General features: G+C 32.8%; 1 protein-coding gene and 1 long non-coding RNA gene across 2 annotated transcripts in view; one reads left to right on the plus strand and one right to left on the minus strand.

The window, feature by feature from the left end:
* LINGO2 (leucine rich repeat and Ig domain containing 2) overlaps positions 1 to 16107 on the plus strand; it is a 380445-nt gene that overhangs the window by 311140 nt on the left and 53198 nt on the right. The window lies entirely within an intron of this gene.
* Positions 15707 to 16107, minus strand: part of LOC141500511 (uncharacterized) — a 53458-nt gene continuing 53057 nt past the window's right edge. Inside the window, exon 4 of the long non-coding RNA XR_012471947.1 lies at positions 15707 to 15819. This is a non-coding gene — a long non-coding RNA (uncharacterized LOC141500511). The remainder of the gene's footprint in view (positions 15820 to 16107) is intronic.

The raw sequence follows: 16107 nt of genomic DNA on the forward strand, positions 1-16107 counted from the left end.
AATAAAGTTATTGAGGTATCAGCTGATCTCTTCCATTATGTTGGGTTTTTGTTTGTTTTGGTGGGAATGTTGTGTTTCAGATGACTTTGCATTCCTGGTGAGCATAGACAATGAAGGAAATAATTCAAAGAGATTCTAGTAGGTGTAAGAAAATTAGACTGAGTTTAAACATCTGCCAGATATGTTAAAAGGGAGGATGATAACTTGAGATGTAGAGCCTAATTAAGGTTTTTATTTGTTTATTTTTTTAAAGATCAGAAAAAAATGATGAATGATAAGCCAGTACTCTTTGAGTTAAAAAAAAGCAAAGGCTGAGGGGAGAATACACAAGATTTGGATCAGTTGAAAAATTTTAAGGAAGTGAATTGTAGAACCAGGATATCACAGGGTGTGAATGATGAATGGTAAGCCTAAGGATGACCAGGAGAGGCAGTGTCATCTGGGAAAAATCTAAAATGAAGGAAATTTATTTCTCTTTGGAATGAGAATTCCAGCAAGCTGAGAGGAAGTGGGCAGAGTCATAGTGAAGACATGGGTGGGATAAGGTTGAGGAGAATAATGATAAGAGAACAAAAGATATGCATTGGAATTAATTTGCTCCTTTATGGACAGGATTGGGTAATATAGGGATAGTGAGAGAAACAGATATTTGTTAGCCATTGAATAATTTCTTTCCAAACCTTAAAAAAGTATCAAACAATAATTCCACTATGAATATATATTTATAAATATATATATGTATAAAATCCAATCTGTTCTGAATTATCCTTTTTCCCCTTGTAATGGGTTGTGGAATTCATTGCCATCATTAAACTAATATTTCTACATGTTGAACATTGGAGTAAAGTTGAATTATGGTTAATCACCTGCTCCTGAGTTCAGGAAACCTTTCACTTTCTTCTGAACTCATTTTCAGTCTGTTCTAAAATTCTATAACTTACTTAATGATTTTAATGCAACTAATTTCCTTTGAAGCCCTAGGTATTTTCTTTTATTCATTTAAAATATTAATCTGAGAATAGGTCTTAGGGTTAAAAACCTTCAAGACTAGTGGTGACTAGTCCAATTAGATGACATCTGAAGTATTACATTCATTTCTTGGAACCATATTTTTGGAAGGATATTGATAAATTTGAAAGCACTCAAAGTGTGAAGAACTTTAAGATTATATCATATAAAGATCATCTGAAGAAACTGGAGAATGAAAGTTTAAGAACAGTGCTGTGCTGGAAACAGCTTATGCCAGCAGATTGTGAAATTATCAATATAAACATTTACTCCTCAGAAATTGGCAAACCCTACAAATCAGGGCTTGATTTATTGTTTTGTTGTTTGTCTAAATTTAAGAAAGTGTTATAAAAATGTTTGTGGTGAAAAATGAATTTAAAAGGATATCGTCTATACATTTTTTCCTCAGGAAAATTGATGTTAAATGTTTATTTGCACTGCTTAGGGTGAACATAGGAGGCAGCATGATGCAATAGAAAGAATACCAAATTTGGATTCAGAGAACCTGAGTTCAAATCCTATCTATTTAACTTACTAGCCATGTGATCTTGCACAAGTCATAACATTTCTCAGGGTCTCAATTTTCTCAACTGTAAAATGAAAGATTTGGATAGATAACTGAAATTTCCTTTCATCACTAAATCTTAGTTCTGGTTATTATGGTTATCTTTAAGGTCATGATGGTATAGCATATTGGTTCTTAAAGTATAGTTCAGGGACCCCTAAATGAAGATGCCCTGTGACATCAAAACTACTTTCATGAAACTTCTCTGTTTTACTAACAACAATACTAGCTAGAATGTATGTGTCATTTTAAGGTTTGCAAAAGTATTTTGTTAATATTATCTTGTTTTATCCTTACAACAACCCTTTTACACATGTGGAACCTGAAGCACAGAGTGGTTGTGATTTGCCTAGAGTCACATAGATCATAAATTTCCAAGACTGGATTTGAATTTAGAGCTATTTTGATCCTGAGTCCAGGATTTTATCCATTGCTTTATTTTGTAATATACTAGATTTTGATAGATATAACCCATATAAACAAAATCTCTTTGGGAAAGTCTCAATAATTTTCATAATATAAATGGGTCCTGGAACCAAAAGAATTTAAACAACTTGAGTAGTAAAAAAGACACTATACAGAAATGAGGAAGTCTTAGATTTCAAAATTCACTTCAACTATATCCTAGCTGTGTTCCCTTGGGCCAAAGGGTTGAACTTGATGACCTTGAAACCTTTCCAGATCTTAATTTATGATCATATAAGAATTTAAAGAATGATCATGTGGGAGAGGTATTTAATTTATTGTTTCTGACCCCAAAGGAAGGCTTTGGAGCAATGGGTAGAAGTTTCAGAATGATTTAGAAGGGACATAAGAAAAAAAAGACTTCATAGTTATCTCAAATTAGAACAAGCTACCTCCTAAGGAAATGAGTTCCTCCTCACTAAAGGTCGTTAAAGCAATTATTTGGAAGGCTATGTGTCCCAAATGTTGACAAGAGGAATCTTTTTCTCATGCATGTTGAAATTTTTTGTCTCTGAGACCCCTTGTGACCCCAAGATTCTGTAATCCTATGACATCTTTGAAGCTGAAGTTTCAGATACCTTTATAGTATTTCTTTTTCTTGCAGGAAACCTTCATAAGCTTCTTCTTGATCATTTCCCATTTCATCCAAGGTATACTGATACGAAGTTCAAAGCATAGTCACATCTTAATAATGCTTATAAATCCTTTGTGAATCACTGCAGGATCTTCAGCTAGAGAGAGGAAGCAAAATATGCAGACCATGAATAAGAGGTTGTTCTGAATTAATATGCATCCTCTTCAAATTCATTATTAAAATTGAATTTCATAGGTGACTTAAAGTCTCCCCAATAAAAGGTTTCACTGAGTTCCTGGAGTTGAACTTATGTTCTATTTTTCATGACTTTATGCAATTCTATAAATTTTCCAGTTTATTCTCAGTAGCTGAATACAAGTTGTACAACTCTTTTTAATCTCAAATCAACTGTAAATGCAATCTCTTCATATTCCATTTCTCTTGCTTCTAGGCTGTAGGCTATTGTTTTTTGTTTCTGGTTTTCCCCCTCTGGGTAAGGATCTGTGTGTGTGTGTGTGTGTATTGTGTGTTGTGTGTTGTATGTCTGTGTGTCTGTGTGTGTGTTTGTGTGTGTGTGTGTGTGTGTCTGTGTATGTGACTGTATTTTCTGTGGCTTCATTTCTATTTAAAACTTATTTTGTGAACAAATTTCAATTTAACTTCAGAGATCCTTGTTTTGATAGATAAATGTTTCCAAGAAATATAATTCCCCATGGCTTTTCTTTTTTGTTTCTTTCCTCCAGAAGTAACTTTGCATGGGTAGCAAAGCTGTCCAAATAACAGTGAAAATAAATCTTAATGTCTTTGGCCTCTGATAGGTCCAGTCTTTATCTTTTTTTCCTTTTACCCCAGTGATAATTGCTTATCAGTATATGCAGGCATTTTCATAAGATTCTGATGCCACCACGGTTTACATCTCTAGCTGAAATAAAATCCAGTTCACTGAATCCCATTCTGAATGAATTTAATAGAAATCAGAGAAAGACAGAATGCACGCCACATCAATTCCTCTATTCGTAAATGATAAGAACATCTATGATTTTTGTGTGTAATCCTTTCTTCTCTAACTTAACTGTCCTCAAGATGTGAGAAATAGCATGATCCATTTTCTTTCAAATGAAAATAAAGGATTATATATTAAAAATAAACCCAAACTCACTGCTGTTTCTGCTTCCCTTGGTTATGGAAAAGAACTGAGCCTGAGAACAAACCAATTCATTTGAATAAAAGATAAATAGATACCCAGGCCTATGTAGAACAAACTGGGATCACACATATTCTTTGAGCTAAACTTAAAGAAAAATAATTGACTCTTTAAATTCAAGCATAGTGAATGCTTCACAGTGGAGTGGAGAAGACACAATTCTCTGTTATGTGTGTAGAGATGAAACATGTTATTTTATTCCATGGTACAGTGGAAGTAAATGAAAGCAAGCTCTGTATGCCAGAGAATATGTATCAGATGTATCTATCCTGATCACTTTTTAATTATATCAATAAAGTCTCTTTTTAATGTTATTTCACATATAACATGGGCTTGCCTCTTGAAGGAGAGGTGGACTACTATAGAATAAGGCAGAAATAAAGAGATGGCTAACATATTTTCTGTTTATATTTACTTAATTATATTTGTTACAAGTCATTGAAGAATGAAATTGATGTTTAAAGAAGATCATCTATGAAATATATTTTTAATAAGACCACCACGTGATATCAAGTCACTATATTTATTCTTAATCCATTTTTTATATCTTTTATCATTTCATCACTGGCATTTATCCTCATCTCCCAAGAGCATATCCTCTTTTATGACAAATGAAAACAAAACCACTTGCTAAAAAGTCTTGAAAGGCAGTGCCTACAATATTCTGTTCTAATTCTCCCAGCACTTTGCAATGAGAGAGGAGTATCATATTTCCCCATGTATAAGACATAGCCTTTTTTGAAAACTTTGGGATCTAAAAACTGGAGTATCCTATAGAGTTGTAGATTTTTTTACTTGCATTTCTCACTTTTTTTTTTCTTGTTGTCTTTGTACTCATTGTCTCGCATTTATTACCAGTATATTAGGTTATATTTTGCCACATTCTGCCTAGAAATGACTCAGAAAAGATTTTCATACAGTGCTGAATTCAAGTTCAAAGTGATCCATTTTGCAAAATCACACTGCTGAATATCAGTTTGGTCCTCCTCCAAATGAGGAAAACAATCCTAGACTATGCGAAAAAAGAAACCGTACTGAAAATGCCATGGCAGAAGAAGACCATGAGAGGCAAGTCAACAAAACTGCCTGAGTTAGAGAAAGGATTGAAGCTATGGATTGAAGAGCAAAGGACCACTGGAATTCCTGTGTCCACAAAGATGGTTCAACAAGAGGCTCTTGAATTTCTGATGAAAAAGAAGTGACTGGTTTCAAAGGACACAATTGGTGCTTCGGGTTCATGAAATGGAAAGGACTAAGCATTTGTCCATGCACCAGACTTGCCCAGGGAGTGCTTCTGGTCAACCATAGACCAGAGCAAGGGCAGGAGAGCAGGCAGAGCCTCTCCTAAAACAGTGATTCATCATCTAACACAGATGAGGATGAGCTAATTGATAAGAGTTTTGACAATGATAAGGAGTTGTATGAATTTTATAATGAATAAAACTTTGAGTGCAATAACTTTATGTAATACATTTTTTTCCCAAATTTCAGACCCCAAAGTTAAAGTAAATCTTATATATGGAGAAATAAGGTATGTTTCCTTTAGAATTAGGATCATAGATCCAGAGCTGAAAGAGACCTTAAATGCCAATCTAGACCAAGCCTTTCATTTTATTTATTTTTTTGTTTGTTTTTGTTTTTGCAAGTCAAAGGGGTTAAATGTCTTGCCCAAGGTCAAACAGATAGGTAATTATTAAGTGTCTAAGGTTGGATTTGAACTCAGATCCTCCTGATTCCAGAGCTGTGCTCTATTCACTGTGACACCCAACTGCTCACAAGCCTTTCATTTTAGAGGAGTTGAAAGCATCACAGGCAGCATTTAAAGCCAGGTCCTTTGAATCAAAAGTTAATTTTCTTTCCCCAATACCATACTATATTACTTCTTCTCTGGAACCTTCATTGGTTTTTCCATTATCCATAGTTGTTTCCTTTTAGTGATCTTTTCATTATTATTTCTTGAATCATTGTGTACATTGTTCGTTTGGTTCTACCTATTTTGCTTTTAACTTGTTCATATAGATTTCCCCTAGTTTTTCAGCAATTTCTAGATTAATAAACATGTATTTTTTAACCAGTTCTTTTACTTTCTGTCTCTTCTTTCCTCCCTCCATCCCCTTTCTTATACCTCCCCTTCTCTCCTTGGGGGTATACCTAGGAGTGGCCACAAGCAATCAAAACCTGAAACTGAGAACATTCATTCATGTGGGATTGCAAATGATTATGAATTATTTAGTCACTTTTCTTGTATGATTCCAAACAATTCAAAGTTCTACCAATAGTGTATCCATTTGCTTGTTTTCTCATCCACAACCCCTCATACCTTGATAGTTCCTATCTTTTTCTCCCCTCTTTCCCAATTTGCATGGTGTGAGAATGAACCCTGGAATTATCTCAATGTAAGTGTCTCTTAATTTTAGTTATTTGAAGCATCCATCTGTAATTTGTAATTCTTATTTTGAAAACTACTCATATTTTTGATCCTTCATCCCATAGAAAAATAGCACAACTATTTATTTCCAGGAGAGATTAATCAGGTTCTCAGGAAAAGGGAAAGAGTTTCACATGACAAAATTTTCTATGTATGACATAAATTGCTAATGAAATCATAAACTTTTTATATAGAGTCAGTGGGAAACACAGATAATTTCCAAATCCTAACTCAGTTGAAGGTGATTTGAAAGAAGATTTACTTCCTTTCTCAAAAGATGGGAGTATGATAAGAAATGAGACATATGTAGACCATGAGAGCTCCATTGCATTTCAGGAAATCATACCTCTTATCATACCTAATGTATCTAATGAAAGGCATAGTCAAGGAAATGTTTCAGCCTAAGCACACAAAGTACATAAAATACATAAAAATACACAAAACTTTAAACTTGTTATATAATATGGTCTTTTGTTCACTATATACAACTTGTTTTAGTTTTCATGCAATTCAAATTTTACATGCTAGTTTCACCATTACTTGTTTTATCTTCTTTTTAGCTTCTTTCTGATCTCTTCTAAAGCTTAAAGAATTTATTACATTGCTTTCTTTCTTTCTTTGTATGACTCTCACTATCCTGCCAAATCTAACTCTCCTTCCCCCAAAAGAATAAAAATAAATGCTTTCCTTCTAAACAAATATATTTAGCTATGAATAAGACATCTACACAATGTCTATAAACTGAAAATTACAACTCATAATGCATCTCTAGTTCATTATCTTTCTTCTAGAAGGTAGAAAGTATAATGTATCATAAGTCTTCTGGAGCCATAATTTGTCATTGAATTAATCATAATTCTTGTCTTTTATGGTTGTTATACTTTGAAGTGTTTTAGTAACTGTATAAATTGTTCTCCAGATCTTTCTCATATCACTCTGTTTCAGGTTATAAAGTCCAGTTTTCTCTGAATCAGTCTCTTTCTTATTGAAGTTGTATTTCATATGCATAATTTGTCCAACCCAGCAGTGGTCATTCATGTGGTATCTAGTTTTTTGCTCTGATAAAAAATACTTTTAAAAATTTTGTACATTAGGTCCTTTCACACATTTAAAAATTGAGTATAACCCTACTACTGATGCTAAGAGTATGGGCAGGTTAGTGCCTTTTTGAATATTGCTTTCCAGAATGATTGGACTTATTCATAACTTCACCAATTGTGCAGCGTTTTTTTTTGGGGGGGGGGTTCAAGACAATAGGGTTAAGTGACTTGCCCAAGATCAGGCAAGTATTAAGTATCTGAAATCGAATTTGAACTCAGGTCTTCCTAACTCTAGGGCCAATGATCTATCCACTTTGCCACCTAAATGCCCTCACAATAGTGCATTAAGGTATATTTCTTCTCCAAGTGTTTCTAATAGTTATCATTTTCCTGTTCTTTCCCAGTCTGATTAGTGTAAGAAGAACCTCAGAGTTTTTCTAAATTGTCTTTTTTTCTTATTATTATGAGCTGGAGCAGCAGCATTTGTTAAGTACTTATTATGAGTCATATTCTATGCTAAGGTTTGGGGCTACAAATATAAGCAAAAAGGATCTTTGACCTCAAGGGGCTTATAATGAGGCAAGATAAATCATTAAATAGAGAGATATAATATAGATGGGGGAACAAACTCTGGTAGCAAAATCTAAAAGAATGAAGAATGACTGATTCAGATTCTTCCCTACAATGGAAGTTCTTTTTAGAAGAAGTCACAAATGGGAGGAAGGGGTATCAAGAACACAGTAATATTTTTTAGATGGTGGTTGATGTTGACCAAATTTCTTATAATTTTGCTAGAATGTTTGTTAGTGAGTCTTTATTGAAATAGGGTTTAGGAGTTTAACACTGTATCACTAAGGTAATTTCTGTCTATATCTAGTCAATCTAATCTTTTTGCTTTTTCCCCCACCATTTTTCATATGAAGTTCCTGACATTTTATTATTTTCTTCATAGTTTCCATAAAATAATGCTTTGATACCTTGATTGATATGATAATAAATCTATACATTATAAAATATTGTCATTTTGATTATATTTATATTTATGAGTAGTTAATCTTCAATTATTTGCTCTACATTTTTTTTCTATAAACAGGATTCTGTATTTGTATTCATATCATTTTTGGTAGCTGTCTTGGTAGTTGAACTCCCAAATATTTCTATTTCTATTTCTATGTATATATACATTTATATTCTTTGAAAAAAATTATTTTTCTATTTTTTTCAGGTAATATACTTGGTAATATACATAAAGAACAATAATATTTTTTATTTTTGACTAATTTTTTTGCTTTACTAAAAATATTTTAATTAATTTCTTAGTTGATTTGCTAAGTAAGTCATCATGTCACCTGCAGAAAAATTATTTTTCCACTTTGCCTATGTTTATTCTCTCAATTTCTTTTTCTACTCTTGTCACTACTGCTAGTATTTCTATACTCCTCTGTTCTTTTAAAGTTTTACACAACCTGACTCCAATTTGTCTTTCTAATCTCATTAGACATAACCACACTCCCAAATCTCCACAATCTACAATCAAGCCAGACTACTTTCTCTCTCTCTCCTTCACACACCTGCAATGGTCATCCTTATAACACATTCTGTAAATACCTCACAGAGTACTTTGTCTTATTTAAGATACTGCTTAGGTATTCTTCATGAAGTCTTTCCTCATTCCTCCCAGGTTTTAGTTCCTCCCTTTTAAATTGCTAATTATTTAACTATTGTATTTATATTAATATTGGTTAATTTTATATCTATATTATAATTATATCTATATATACTTGGGAAGTCAAGAGGAATTAGATTGTTAGCTCCTTGTGAATAAAGATTCTTTCATTCTTTAAGCTTATATTCCCAGTGCGTAGAACCATTCCTGGAATATGGTAGGTCTTTTTAAAATATTTGTTGATACATCAAGTAATGGTGGGGACAATGTACATCTTTACTATACTTTGATTTTATTCAAAATATTTCTGATATTTCTCTAATTAAAGCAGATCCTAGCTCTAGTTTTTTGTTTGTTTTTATTTTTTTCCAAAAGTTCATCTATTTTATCTTTTTTAATCATTCGTTCATAAGCATATGTATATTTTAAAATTACAAAATTTCCTTCCATCCTTGCTTCCCACCCTTCTCCTCTCAGTGGCAAATAGTAAGTTTAACATTTTTCATACATATTTTTGACAAACATATTTACAGATTAGTCATTTTCAGTATGAGGAATTATGATTAAAGGAAAGAGATACATAAGAGATAATTTTTATAAAGTGTTCATCAGATTCTGAAAGATTTTGTTTTTGTCCTGCCTCTGTTTTGATAGAAAGCCAAATAAAAGAATAAACCAAACAGAACACAGCCACAGTCAAACCTTGAGTTGCTCTCACATAAATTTCTCTGTTACCATTGAAGACATTTTGATTCTGAAAGACACTTTTCTCTTTCTCTCTTCACCAAGTCCCTTATTAATAAATTGTCAGCACTTCAACACCATTTGAACCTTTTCAAATTTTCAAATGTATGTATCAAAAGATATATATACTTACCTCTGATCTTTTTATCAGTATTTTAAAGGCTACTATTCTGTTAATGAAAAAAAAAAGTGCCTGTAGAATTATATTCATTTGTTCAGGTTCAGTTATTATTGTTAATTGTTCAGTTCTCATTGGTTTTAGGTCTTTATTTTTTAATTTTGCATTATCATAATCCAAGATTTTCTCTTCTTTTTGTAGTTCCTATACTAAGTCTTTTGCATCTGGAAATTTGCAACTTAAAAATACTCTTTCTCACACTTGTATTTTTTTTTCTATAATGTAGAAATTCTAGAATTTAGCTATTTGCAGGGTTGCTCCCCCCATCCAGAACAAATAGAACATTCTTTCTATTTTTCATGTGTCCTGCTGGTTCTAAAAGATGTGAGAAATTTTCCTTTATGATTTCTTTAAATATAGAATCTAGATTTTTGTTTAGTTATAGTTATGAAGGATTCTGAGGTTGTTTAAATTACCTTTCAAGCTGTTTTCCATGTCAATTGTTTTTGATGTATATTTTTGTATTTTTAACTTTTTGTAACATTTCTGTCTGTCAGTTCATTTAATTCTAATATTTCTTTAATGAGTTTTTTTATTCCATTCTAATTTTCAGGAATTCTATTAATTTTGTAGTATTGTTCAACTTATATTCTAAATTACTACATTCTTTTTTTAATCTTTAACTGATAACTTAATTTTCTTTTTTCTAGTCTTAGATTCTTAAACCTTCCATCATCACTACCCCAGTGAGACACTACTCTTTTTATGGAATTTTTTTGGTATCACTTAACCCAATATTTATTTTTTGAATTTAGTTTCCTTCTCTTTATTTCTATTTCCAGTCTGATTTTTTTGAGCTTCTAACTATTGAATTTTATCTCCCTTATAGTATCTAAATGAGTCAATAGACCTTGTATCCCTACTCAAAACTCTTCAGAAGTCTTCTCTTCTCCCTGGGACATCCCTGATCAGAGTACTTGAGTCTAATTGCTCCTCAGGATGCTCTCAACAGGGTGTTTCTGATCAGGAACCTTTGGTCTTCCCTGTGACATGCACATACAGGGAATGTCAATCTTCCTTGAGGACAGAGCTCTGCCTTGGTTTTTGGCCTGTTTATCTGAGTTGGTATAGGCCTCCTTAAAACAGCTACTCTTCTAAACTCTATCAACTTCAGCCCCTGTTCTAGGTGTGGAATCCGGGTCTCACAGTGGAGCTAATCTGTTCCTTTTATAGCCTTGGGTTTGGGAAATCCTTAACAACCTCCTAGGATTGTATAATTGGGAAAGTTCTGACCCAAACCCCTTAATTAAGTTAATCCTGTATCATCTTTGTTTCATAAACCTGATGGGACAACTCTAATTATATGAGTCAATGAGGAGGTTGAATTGGATTTGGAGAAGTAAGGAGGCATAGTAACATTATCAGTCTAAGATATACTAAATATTTGTTGTGGTGGTTCAATTGTGTCCAAGTTGTAATCCCACGTGGGCTTTTCTTAGCTAATATACTGGAGTGGTTTGATATTTCCTTCTTCAGTTCATTTTACAGAGGCAAACAGAGTTAAGTGATTTGTCCATGGTTACACAGCAAGTAAATGACTAAGGTTAGATATGAACTCAGGAAATTGTCTTCCTGATTCCAGGCCCAGAATCCTATCTCATATGCCAACTAATTATTCCTAAGAATTCTATTACTCAGCTCAAATTTATTTTTTTAATGGTAAAGAATTAACTTGATCAAGTTTAAAACACTACCTTATTGTATAGATTATCAATTCAAACTTTCTAGGTTCTAATTATACTTAACATTCAAAATGCAACTGCTTTTTAAAAATCACTGTCTTTAGATTTTAAGACATAAGCAGTTTATTGTTTTGTCCTTACATCTGATGCTCCATCTCATCACACCATGACTTAACACTGGCTATCCTTCATGTCTGGAATATACCCCCTCCATATCTCCATCTCTTGAACTCCATAATCTTCCTTATGGTTCAGTTTAAATACCATATTCTACAGGATGAGTTGGGTTTTTCTTGAGTATTTTTTTCCTTTTTTGAACTCCATGCTATTAGTTCTTTTCTCCAAAAATCATCTTGTATCTATTTTGTATATTCTTATATTTATCTGTTTTGTCTTTCTCCTTCTAGACTATAAGTTTAGTGAAGGCAGAGACTATCTTTCTTCTGTTGTTTGTATGCTCACTATCTCATCCAATTCCTGGCATACTTAATAATTGATTGATTAACAGCAAAATTATCACTAAATGATCAATGGTAAAACTATTATAATTTGTTCCTTTTCACATAGCTAGTAAATGGAAGAGTCAAATCTTGACACCAGGCTTTTGAACTCCTAGTTCTCTTTCCATTATAACATGTGTCTCAGATATTAGTTTTGATAAAATCAAAAGTTTTTGTAAGTGTGGTAAATGTTTTTGTAATTTGGATCAGATTCAGGCTGGTTCCTTGGCAGTTTAGGTATAATATTTTTAATGAAATGAGACATTACTAGGCCATTCAATAATTAATAAAAAGTATTTACTTAACTATTGTATACAAATCATACTCAATAAGGAGATTCAAGACATTCCACTCAAGTAGACTTGCCCCTTATGCTTTTCCTCTATACAAAAGTGTGACTAATCATCAAGGCAGAGTGTAGTTGACTATGGGACCTCCACTAAATCTAAAGGCCCTTTTTCACATGGATGGGCCTTTAAATGCCCTTAGATGACTGGAAGCTGGATCAGTATCAATGCATCTTGAACCTAAGCTTTCTTGTCTTTTATATAAAGAAGTTAACTTCATGGAGATGGTAGAGGGTCAGTAGAAAACTGATAGATATGAATTCCATTACAAATGCTTAACCCCATTTGCCACAGACTCTTCTTTAGCCTCAGCTTTCATATATATGAAAATATTTCTTTTCTGATCTAGCATTCTTTAGTACTTGAACTACTGTCTTTGGTGCCCTAAGACATAATTAAATAATCTGTGAATTAATATTCCAGTAACCTGGAAGTATAAAAACCACATAAGTATCTAACTGAACATCTCTCTCTACATTTATCTTCACAGAACTGTATGATTGCAATTATACCAGCTCTGCCAGTAATTATCTTTGTTACACTGATCAAGTAAACTTATATTCCTAAGTCCCAGTTTCCTCATCTGTAAAATGAAGGAATTGTACTGAATTATCTCTGAGGTCGCTTTTAGCTATTGATCCTAGATTTTTGGATCACAGATTTTATACCTTCACAGCACAACTTTATTTTTGAAATATTGTGAATTTTCTCAGTTGCAAGTGTTATTCAATTTGGAATCAGGTGAAACCAGGTTGGAATCTCACTTTTGATACTCACTAGCTCTATACCCTAGACATCACTGAGCTTCAGTTTTCTTACCTATAAAATGAAAATAACTTGAATCCCTGTTTCACAGTACTGTTGTAATTATCAAGTGAGATCATGGATGTGAAGAACTTTTCAAGCCTTAAATATCATATTAGTTAGCCATTATGAGTGAACAAGTGATTAATAAGATGGTGTCTGAGAATAGAATTTGAACTTTTAAACCATACATGAAATTCTGATAAAAACAAAGATCTTTGCCAGGGATGGAGTATACATAATGAGGACTAAAATAAAATTGATAGTTCTATATTTCCTCAGTCTAATCAGGAAAGCTTTAAACTTTTATGCTAAAAGGAAAGAAAACTCATCCACATATATTTACTGCTAGAAAAATAGCATATAAGAACATAAAAAATGATGGACTAGTAGTTTACAAATAATAATGTCCTTTATTCAAAATTAAAACTCATGGCTCTATGAGATGAGAAGGACATGAAGAACATTGGACATCCTAACAGCAACATGGAGGTGATGGTCAACCTTAATGGACTTGTTAATTCCATGGAGAATACCATCTTTACCCAGAGAAAGAACTGTGGAGTTTGAACAAAGACCAAAAACCAGTACCTTTAATTTTTTAAAAAAAAATTATCTTATTACGTAATTTTGCCATCTCTTATACTTTATGTTTCTTCCTTAAGGATATGATTTCTCTCTCATCACATCCAAATTAGATCAATGCATATCATGGAAACAATGTAAAGACTAGCAGACTACCTTCTATTGGGGGGAGGGAAGCAAGATTAGAGGGAAAATTGTAAAATTCAAAACAAATAAAATCTTTCTTAAAACTCATGTCTCTAGATGTCCATGCACCAATGCATGCCTGAAATATATGTTATACACAGTATAAAATAGATGCCAATTCTCCAAGATTTTGAGGAAAAAACTAGGTGGGGTAGAGGAAGAACTTCAGCAGAGGTTGACATTTGAATTGACTCATAAAGGAATTTAGGAAAACTAGAAGACAATCAATGTAATCCACAGTCAGGAGACAGAGAGTTCTATGCATGGAACAGTAGCAAGATTAGTGTAGTTAGATTAGACAATATGTGGAGTGGGATTAATATGTAAGAACACTGGAAAGGCGGGAAGGGACCAGGTTGTGAAGGGTTTCACTATGATTTAGTGGAATTGGACTCATGAATTTAATATATTTATGGAAAGCTAAAACATTCAAAAGAAGCAAAATAAATTAGAAGGTGAGCAGAATAGCATTATATATTTATGACAGTATATGCAGGGTGCCCAAAATTTGGATAAAGAACATCAAAGGCAAAAACCAAAACAATACTGTCATGGGATCGTGCTGAAAACAACTTGTATCACATTCGAGGAAATATATTAGTAATTTCAAAATAGTCTCAAACTTAACATGAAGTCATGTTATGCTAATGACTGGATACTTCAGGTATCTATACATACAGCAGAGTTCTCTTTTGACCAATAGCAGAGCACTTAGAAAATTACTGACTCAACTTAATGATAATTTCTTCTTTTATTTTCAATTCTCTAAGAGAGAAGAGAGTAACCTGAAGAATGACTGAAAACATTTTTATAGCTAGGCTAAAGCCAGAAAAATCAAAGGAACAGGTCTGTATATGTGATCATAATAACGGAGAATAGAAAGAATTCAAAATTATTCAATTTGTATGTTACTTTATTCTTTTGCTTCCTTTGATGCCAAGGAAAATGATCTTTGGATTGGGAAAGCTAGAACAAACATGTTTAATAAGAAATTGAAACCCAAGATAAGTAAGGAGATAATGAGAATTCTTAGCTTCCCCTTCCCCCAGGGGTTTCTAGAAAAATAGATCCCAAAAATACTTTAAAAAACTGATAAATGTAATTGCTAAGCTACTATAGGTTTACAGAAGAGATCAGGACTCAAACTTTAATACATATATTTAATGCAAGTTGAGTTGTTGATGATCACATAGTTATTAGTTAAGTAGAATTTAAGTAATTTTACCTAAGTTAATTAAATAGAGTTATATACTTTAAGAGAAAGAACTTTGCATCATCAACCCATTTCCTCCTTATTTTTACAGGTGAGACACAGAGAAATCAATTAACTTCAATAAAATATCATCCAAATTTCCAAAAATCAAAAGAAAGATGCTCACTAAATGGCTGATTAAGCCTTAACAAATTTACACAGAAGTAGTTAATCACATTCATCAGGGAAGTTAGCGTTATAACATACTCAGTGAAGGTCAAATGCCCTACACATTTTCAGTAGGGAAGAAAATTCAGTAGCCTGCTACTCTGGGAAATTCTGCCTAATGATTTAACATCATGGAAATTTTCATCCTTAATGAAGACTGACCAGTCATGCTAATGGAATGCATCTCTACTTTGTGTTCCTACATTAGATATTCTTAGTCCTCATACTGACTCATGGAAATTATGTCAATTACATTAAAAACAGTGTTCTGAAAGTGAATCCTAATGTAGACATGCTTGCTTACCAAACCCTCCAGACACCAGCTGCAAAATGAATGAGAGATCCTTAGGGATAATCCTGATTATGCTCATTCCCGTCCCTTCTTTAAATCTTCACCTGAAATAGATTCATCCTTCTTAGCCCCTGCAATATACAATATTCCATTAGTAGATAGTTTACAGGTCTCAATAAAAGATTCCTAGCTATATTACCCAGATCATGTCATGTGAATTCAGTTTGCCTTGGACAGTTCTCTTGGACTTGTCTACTAAATCATAGACAGCTTACTATCTGCCCTTGTTTCTAGGGGGAACTCCCCATCTAAGACTATCTTTCAGTCTACTTGCTACCAATCGTATGTCCTCTTCATGTTACTCAGTTATTTTCATTTATGGTTGACTCTTTGTGATCCTATTTAGGGTTTTCTTGGCA

Source organism: Macrotis lagotis, chromosome X, assembly GCF_037893015.1.
Source record: "Macrotis lagotis isolate mMagLag1 chromosome X, bilby.v1.9.chrom.fasta, whole genome shotgun sequence".
NCBI lineage: Eukaryota > Metazoa > Chordata > Mammalia > Peramelemorphia > Peramelidae > Macrotis > Macrotis lagotis.